Source organism: Elephantulus edwardii, unplaced genomic scaffold, assembly GCF_000299155.1.
Source record: "Elephantulus edwardii isolate Elephantulus edwardi_28Jun2011 unplaced genomic scaffold, EleEdw1.0 scaffold00177, whole genome shotgun sequence".
Lineage (NCBI taxonomy): Eukaryota > Metazoa > Chordata > Mammalia > Macroscelidea > Macroscelididae > Elephantulus > Elephantulus edwardii.
In genome coordinates, this window is record NW_006399927.1 from 2,849,429 (window position 1) to 2,857,874 (window position 8,446).

Here is an 8,446-nt window from a genome sequence, read left to right on the forward strand (position 1 = left end):
GAACCCTTATTCATTGTTGGTGGCAGTGTAAAATGGTGCAACCACTATGGAAGGCTGTATGACACTTTCTCAAAAAGTTGGAAATAGAAATACCAATTGACCCAGCAACTCCACTACTGGGAATATACCCTAAAGAAACCATAACTGCCACCCAGGCAGATATATGCACACCTATGTTTACTGCGGCTTTGTTCACAATAGCAAAGAGTTAGAAACAACCTAAGTGCCCATCAACAAACGAATGGATAAAGAAGCTGTGGTATATTTACATGATGGAATACTATGCAGCATTGAAAAACAAGGAACTCATGAAATATTATACGAATTGGGTAAACCTGGAAGACAATATGCTGAGTTAAGTATCTCAGTCACAAAAGCACAAATATTGCATAGTGCCACTGTTGTAGAATTGGACTGACATCAGAGTTGGGGTAAGATTGAGAAAAATTGGATAAATTATGTATACTACATTGAAACAGATGAGGGAGAGAACAGTTTAATAGCGATATATGATTGGGTATTATCGTTATGACAAGAATCTAGAATGAAGGTTGCATAGTGGAGCGTACTTGGGGCGGGGGTTTTGTACACCAATGAAGGAATTTTTCTTTTACTTTTCAAAGAGAAGAGTGAACTGGGTTGTGGGGGGGAGAAAAATGAAACAATGAATGAATGGAAATCCAAAATCTCTGTAAATGTTCATTAAAATTAATTAAAAAAATTAAAAAAAATATTGTCTTTCACACCAAATCTTTCCCATTTCCTTCACCCTCCTATGAAATTGTGCCACCCTATGACACCTCCCACCCCACCCGTCTGCTTCCACCTTCCCCCCTACCTTGGATCCTTGTACTCATCCTACAATAATGGTTTTATATAGTATTTGTCCTATGGGACTGAGTTATTTCACTCAGCATAAGCTTTCCTGTTGCTCCCAAGCTAGGTTGTAAAAATGTTCCTGCATGCTGCATAGTATTCCATTGTGTGAAGAATGTCTCAATTCATTTGATTGTGTTGGGGACATCTGAGCTGTTTCCATGTTCTATCGATAGTGATCCCCATTTGTGCTTCAGTTCTCATTTTCTCAGGGTACATCCCAAGTAGTGGAATAGCTGGGTCATATGGAATTCCTATGTTCAGCTTTTTGAGGAAACATCAAACTACCTTTTAGAGTGGTTGTACCATTTTATAGTCACACCAACAATATATAATTAATCAGGAAAAGGTGTTGAATTTTGTCACATACCTTTTCTGCATCAATCATTCTTGTTATTTATTTTGTTAATATGGTGACTTCAGTTGATTTTTTTCTTATACAATACTTGTATGGTGAATTATTTTTTTTATTGTGCTTTTGGCTTATGTTGGCTATGATTTTAAGAATTTTTGCACCTATCTTCATGAGAGATATTAGTCTATAGTTTTCTTTCTTGATAAATCTTTGCTTGATTTTGGTATTAGGGTTATATTTGCTTCATAGAATGACTCTGAGAATGTTTCTTCTTTTTCAGTTTTTGAAATAATTTAGGTAGAATTGATAATATAAGTCCTCTCTGAATATTTGGTAGAATTCAACTGGGCAGCCATCTGGTCCAGGACTTTTCTTATGGGGAAGTCTTTTTTATTTTATTTTAAGTGTCTTGATTATTTTTGTTCTTGTTGTTAAGTGCCGTCGAGTCGGAGGCGACTCACAGTGCCTGTGAAGGAGAGTCCTCGACGCTTGGGTGTCTGTTATCCTCTTTCCAGGTTCATAGGGTTTCTGGAGGCAAGCTATTACAGAAATGGATGGCACTCTTCCTTCCAAGCTCGTTTTAATCGGGGAGCTCCACCCCACTCTCTGTCCACATCAGTTATTTTTAGTGAAAGAAAAACAGCTTTCCATAGGGAACAAGTGAACTGAAGGTCAGAAGGAAGGTGGGTTGGATGCCAGCAGCTCAAACTCCAAACCCCAGAGGTGGTCAGAGAAGACCCTCAGTTGGGGACTTGGAGCATTTGGTACAGCTGGTCGGGTGGCTGGATCGACCAGCCTGCCCATGGTCGGTAGACTGGAATGAGTGAGTGATTTGGGTGATTTCCACTTGCAGTGGATTGACATGATTAATTATATTCCTGGATGGCATTAAGTTAAAGAATAACACAGGGACCCTGAATCACAACCAAGAAATTAGTCTTTGTCTTGTGCAACCATAATTTCATTTCTCTTGAAGTGAATTCGAAGGAAGGTAAGGTCGTTCTGGGGTCGATTTCTTGTTGTGCGTAAGATTGGCATACTGTGTATCCATGGTGCTTTTGATGGGAATGCTGTCTTGTGTTCACCATGATGATTCCCTGCATACCCTTCTGGCTCTGCTGTTGCTTCAAGGTCTCTTCTACTTCTGCCTCAGAGGGCCATGATGAGGAGGAAAGTTACCTAAAGTACTCAACAGTGCCTACAACGTGTAAGAGTCCAGGAAACGTTATCATCATGGTTAATGTGATACAAGGCCCAGGATGCCAGGATGCTGGCCTTTGGAGATGGCCTTTGTGTCTCCAGAGGTTCCTGGCCAAGCCCCGAGCTCAGCATGGGGAGGTCTTTTTATGACCTGTTCAATTATTTCTTCTTTTGTGATGGGTCTGTCCTTGTCAGTCTGGATAGGGCCCGACTTTCAAGGACTTTGTTCATTTCCTCTAGGTTTTCAAATTTATCAGAATCTAGCTTTTCATAGTATTCTGATAGTATCAATTTAATTTCATCTGATTCTGTGAGACCACCTCCTTTAAAAATACTTTCTCAAAGTTCTTCTTTTAAAAATACTTTTTCTGAGCAGAAAAATTCTTTAATGTTTGTGTATTGAGGGATGGCATTAACTGCCAGATCTAGTATTAGCGAGTATGTGCCTTATTATTTTGACACATTGTGCTATATTAGTACGGTCAGCATACTCCTAAAAGGAAGGAGGCTGAGTCTTGTCTCATGTACTTGGGTTGTATTCTCAGCTGGGACAGCACCTGCAGAAGCACATCATGCTTGGTAAAGTAGAGGGCCAACCAAAAAGAGGAAGATCTTCAGTGAGATGGATTGACAGAGTGACTGCAGCGATGGGCTTGGACCCAGCAGGGAAGGTGAGGCCGGGACAGGATTGGGTCAGCTTCTTCCTGTTGTGCATAGTGTCCCTGCAAGTCAGGGCTGCTTTATAACTTAACAACAATAACAGCATTGTATTTGGAGTCCCCAGATGGGTGTTTGAGTGTACCTGGTACTACTGAGGAAAGATGTGCGGTCTGCCTCCCAGAAAGCAGGCCCTGAGACCCCGCTGTGACACACAGGTCACCCCAGGTTGGAATGGACTCGGAGCCGCTGGTCTGGGTCACTGTGTTGGAGTCCTGTGAGCATTTGCCTTAGAGCAGCCCTGGTGATTGCAGATTGGGGAGCACTGCCTGAGGTTCACTTCACACAAGGCTGGGATATGAAGTCTTCATGCTGCTCCCACCTCTGTAACTTGAACAAGTTATGTGGCTTCTGGGAGTGGGTCACCTCCAGTATCCTTTTCCCAGCTCCCTAGTCTGAAACACTGCTAAGAAATTTTGCATACACCATGCTTCGGGGGTCTTCTGTTAGATTTTGAGTAGTCTCTCAGCACAAATGGTTAAAAGTCCTTGGCGGCTAACTGCTAAATTGATGGTTTAAGCTTATCTTCAGGAGCACTGGTGTAACCCTTTAGGGACTCTCCCTGTAACCCAAGGATGGCACCCCTCTGGAGGTTCGAATCCACCAACATCTTTTAGGGAGAAAGACAGAAAGTCTCTTGTGTGATTTAGAGAGAAGGGGAAAGGGATAGGAGTTGTTGTTGTTATGTGCCGTCGAGTCACTTGCCACACATAGCGACCCTATGTACAGCAGCCCTAAACTCTGCTCTGTCCTGTGCCAATCACATTGTCTCCGACACACCCATCCCAAATACCCCTCACTGAACCAGTCCACCTCACAGGGCAGAAATGAGTGAGAAAGCTGTGCTGCAGTTCCAAAGGCGCAGTTCGAATCCACCAGATGCTCCACTGGAGGAGAGGCAATCTCTTCCAGTGTTAGTTGGATCTGATACAACAGTACACAGCAAGCAATAAAAGAAAGAAGGGAGGGAGGGAGGAAGGAAGAATGGAAGGAAGGAAGGAAGGAATGAAGGGAGGGAGGGAGGGAGAAAGACTTGGTGTCTGACAGTCATAAATATCCTGGGGGCTGCAGTTCTGCACTCCTAACACATGGGGTCACTGTGAGCCAAACCCAACTTCTGAATGTCCTTGCTGTTACTAACCAATGTGTGGCAAGTTATTAAGTGCAAAATTCTGTATAACTTTTTTTTTCTAGGATATACTTGTTACAAATGTGAATGTGTTTGATCATCTATGATTGGCCTGAAGCTGTAGACTTTGTCATAAACCCATTAATTTGCTCCTGGAAGTCAGTTTCATTTACCCATTACAACATGCTAACTTTACAACGTGCTAACTGCTATCCCTTTATTGTTTTCCAGTAGGTCTTCCAAGAGAAAGTAACTTTTAGGAAGCACAGAAATGCTTGGTCCTGGTTACAGACAGGAGCTTGGAGTTGCTAAGAAGTACATCTGGAGTCCTTGTGTCTGATTAGAACTGAATCTGCCAAAGGCCCCAAGGTAATGCAGTTTTAACACATACCTGTGAAAAAGAATTTTATCAAACTGAGTACTATAGATGATCTTCTGAGAAGCTGTTCTTTTAGAATTAGAGTTGGATTTTTTTTTATTTGTGGGAGGAGATTTGAGAGTCATAATTCGTCTTTTAATTGTGCCTTCTATCTTTGAAATAATTTCAGTTTGTAAAACAGTTTGCTGTTCAGTAGTGGAAAACATGAACAAAAAACCCAGGCTTTTTGAGATAAGCCAATTTGGGTTACTTTTGTTTTAAAACGTTCAACATGGAAATGAAAGCTGGACGCTGTTGAGCCCATGCTGACTGATTGAGTGACTTCAGGTGATACAGCAGAGCTGCCCACGTGATTTTTGTGGCCATAATCTTTTCTGAAGCAAGTCATCAGGCCTTTTTCTTGTGGAGCCACCGATTGAGTTTGAAGCATCAACCTTTTATTTAACAGCTGAGCCCTTAACCATGTATGCCACCAGAGCTTCTTATAGAAGATGTAGGTAGAATCCTTCTTATAGGATGTGAATTATTGAAGCAAAAAGTGCAGCTTCATTGCCTCCTCCCCTGCCTCACCCCATGCGGTTCTCCAGAAATCACAGAAGCAAATACTTGTTCTAGGGACTAGGGATAAACTGCTCTTCAGCTAGGAGCGTGGTTCATTGAATTGTGTAAGGAGCTGGGCATCAGGAATTATCACCTGAGCTTTTGAATATCTTGGAACTTTTGACTTAAAAGCTGGTTGTGTTATCCAACCAAGAAAATGCCACCATTCTGGTAATTGGACAGAAGGGAATTACATTTAGGAAACTGGTTACATGTGTGATGGGAGAGGCAGAGAAGCCAGCCAGGAGGCTTGGAGACAACCTGGGATGAGCTGTGGCAGGGATTTTGCCATGTGAGGTCGGTGGACAAGTGAGGATATGGTGTTTGCTGTAGTCTAGAAACTGGGTCCTGTTGTGTGGTGGAACCATATAGACATCATGGCAGGAACCAGAGCTGTGAAGGAGAAGTGGCAGCCCCGTAGAGTCTGCCCGAGACAGGAGGTTAGGGAGAATCACCCTAGCCTGTCCTTCCTTCCCACACTCTCATCTCTAGCCAGGACCTTCCTTTGACTTAATCTGCCTGGGAGGCCCTGAGACCTGGTAAATTTCAGCGCGTGTGTGTGTGTGTGTGTGATCCACCGATCCCCTATGATCCAAAACAGATTGAAGAGTGAAGGAGAAGGATCTGAGGGTAAAGCAGGCCCAGACTGGTGTCGAGTTTCTATTTGAAACCCTTCCTAAGACATTTTCATGAACATGGAATGGGTTGCTTATATCTCAGAGAGGGGTCTTTTCCTGAGGGTGACTTCCACAGCCTACTCAAAGAGTAGATGATGAGTGTGCCATGTGGCTCTGATTTAAGATGTGTGGTGACCAGGCTGGGTGTCCCTTTCAGAAATGAAGGAATTATTGTCAGCCCTCTTCAGGAATCACCCTCAACTCATAGAGCCAGCTTGCTCAAGATGACCCCTCTTTTAAGGGGAAATTCATGCGTAGTGACTGGTCAGTAAGGACTTCTAAAGGTCCGACCATTTATCCCAACTCGACACTGCTCTGAAGAGTCATCTCCCCTGTGAAATCCTTCATCGGGTTTTCTGGTATCCTGGCTTTTCCCTTCTCTTCCAATTCTCTCCAATATACTCTCCAAATTTGATGATAGCTGTCAACAAAGTTTAGGCAATCCAGGGAGCTGGTACACAGCCACTGAGTTTCAATTAAAAATTATGTGGAAGATATTGCCAGCTCACCTGAAGGGCTTGCACTAAATTAGGAGACTATGTGTTGAATGGAATGTTGTGATTAGAAGAGGTCAGCTCACCAAGCATTAGGCAATGTTGATGGGTCTTCAGCAGAATAGTTTGAAAGCCAATATGAGACCTGGGTAGCTTGAATTTAGCTAAAAAGAATAGGATGGATTTTAGGACCTGGTTCAATCAAATGGTTTTACTAAAGAGATGGAGCAAGTTGCACTTGAGCTTCTCAGAAATGTTGCTCACATCTGAAAAAGTGGATGGTAAACAGATGGATTTTGACAGAGAGGTGCCTCATAGTCTCTGAAAACTCTAGGGACATGATACATGGAAAAAGCCAACAGGGAGAGAGTTTTATGACATAAGTCTTGAGACTAGTTAGTATCTCGATACACTTGGACAGAGCTCTAGTGGTGCAGTGGCTGATACATTGGACTGTGTACCCGAGGAAGCAGTTTGAACCCACTAGCTGTTCCAGGAGAGAAGGATGAGGCATTCTACTGTCTTAAAAGGTTCCCGTCTTTGGAGCCCTGTACGGCAGTTCTGTTCTGTCCTACAGGGTTAATACAACATGAAATTGACTTGATGGCAGTGACATTTTATTTGCTGGCTGGCTGGTTTTGGGTATAAAAACTGTAAAGAACCTTAGTGGTGCAATGACTAAGCTTTTTGGATGCTAATGGAAGGGTGGGTAGTTTGAACCCAGCGGCTCTTCTTTGTTTGAGGTTCCAGACACTGTCTTTGCATAGCTGACCACCACTGGATTTCTTCACTGTAGCTTATAGCTCGTAGTCCTCAGTGATCATCTTGTGAAGGTGAACATTGAGGAGGGCCACACTGGAAGAGCTACTGGTTCATGGGCAGGCTTTCAGCCTCAAAGCTGGAGCTCAAGTCCCTTCATAGACTATCTCTGCCTACACTTCACATATTTATATTTATATGTAATATATATGAATATATGTTGTTGTTGTCTGCCTTTGAGTTGGAACCAACTCATAGCTGACCCTCCAGTGGATTTTTCAGAGGCACATGAGGAGATTACCTATATGTCTCCCATGGAGCAGCTGGTGGATTTGAACCATGTGCCTTTGGATTGACAGTGCAATTCCTGGGCCACCCGAGCTCTCTATTAATGGGTCTTACACTATGTTAGTATGTATTATTATGTAATATATACTGTTTTATTATTTAGTATGTGTTGTTGGTTGTTATGTGCTGTCGAATTGCTTGTGACTCATAGCGACTTTATGTACAATAGCCCTGAAACCTGCTCTATTCTGTGTCACCTTTACTGTCTCTGACACACCTACCCTCATTACCCCAGTCACTGTAGCAATCCATCTCATTGAGAGTCTTCCCCTCCTGTGCTGTTTCTCCACCCTCCCAAGATGATGTCCTTCTCTAAGGACTGGTCCCTCCTTGCACTATGCCCAGATATGTCAGATGGAGTGTCAGAATCCTTGCCTGGCAGCCTGGCTTCACCCTCTCTAGAATGAACCTGTTTGTTCTCTGGGCAGCCCATGGTACATTCAACACTCTTCTCCAGCACCACAGCTCAAAGGCATCGATTCTCTTTATTTTGTCTCTAGTATGTACTTTTACATATTATAGAATAATTTGATATATATTATAAACCAATATAAATATTGAGAAAGATAATTATATATATATTTATTTCACTAGCAATCTATGAAGTTAAATTTGAAGTAATCATCATACAACATCTGATAATTTTAATCCTAATAGTTATTTAGTCAGTAGTATAGATTACAGCACTAACAAAAATATAAAGCAATGTGAATAAAGGAATATTTGAAATCCAATGTATGTGAATGAAAAAACCTTAAACATACTCAGTAAATAAAAAGAAACTGTATAAATTGGGGGGGGGGAGAAAAATATAAAGGAAAATGTCCTAGTTCGAACATACAGAAAGGTTTACCTATACAAAATTAATAAAATATATGTTACAGAACAAAACTTATTAAAAAACTGTGAGGG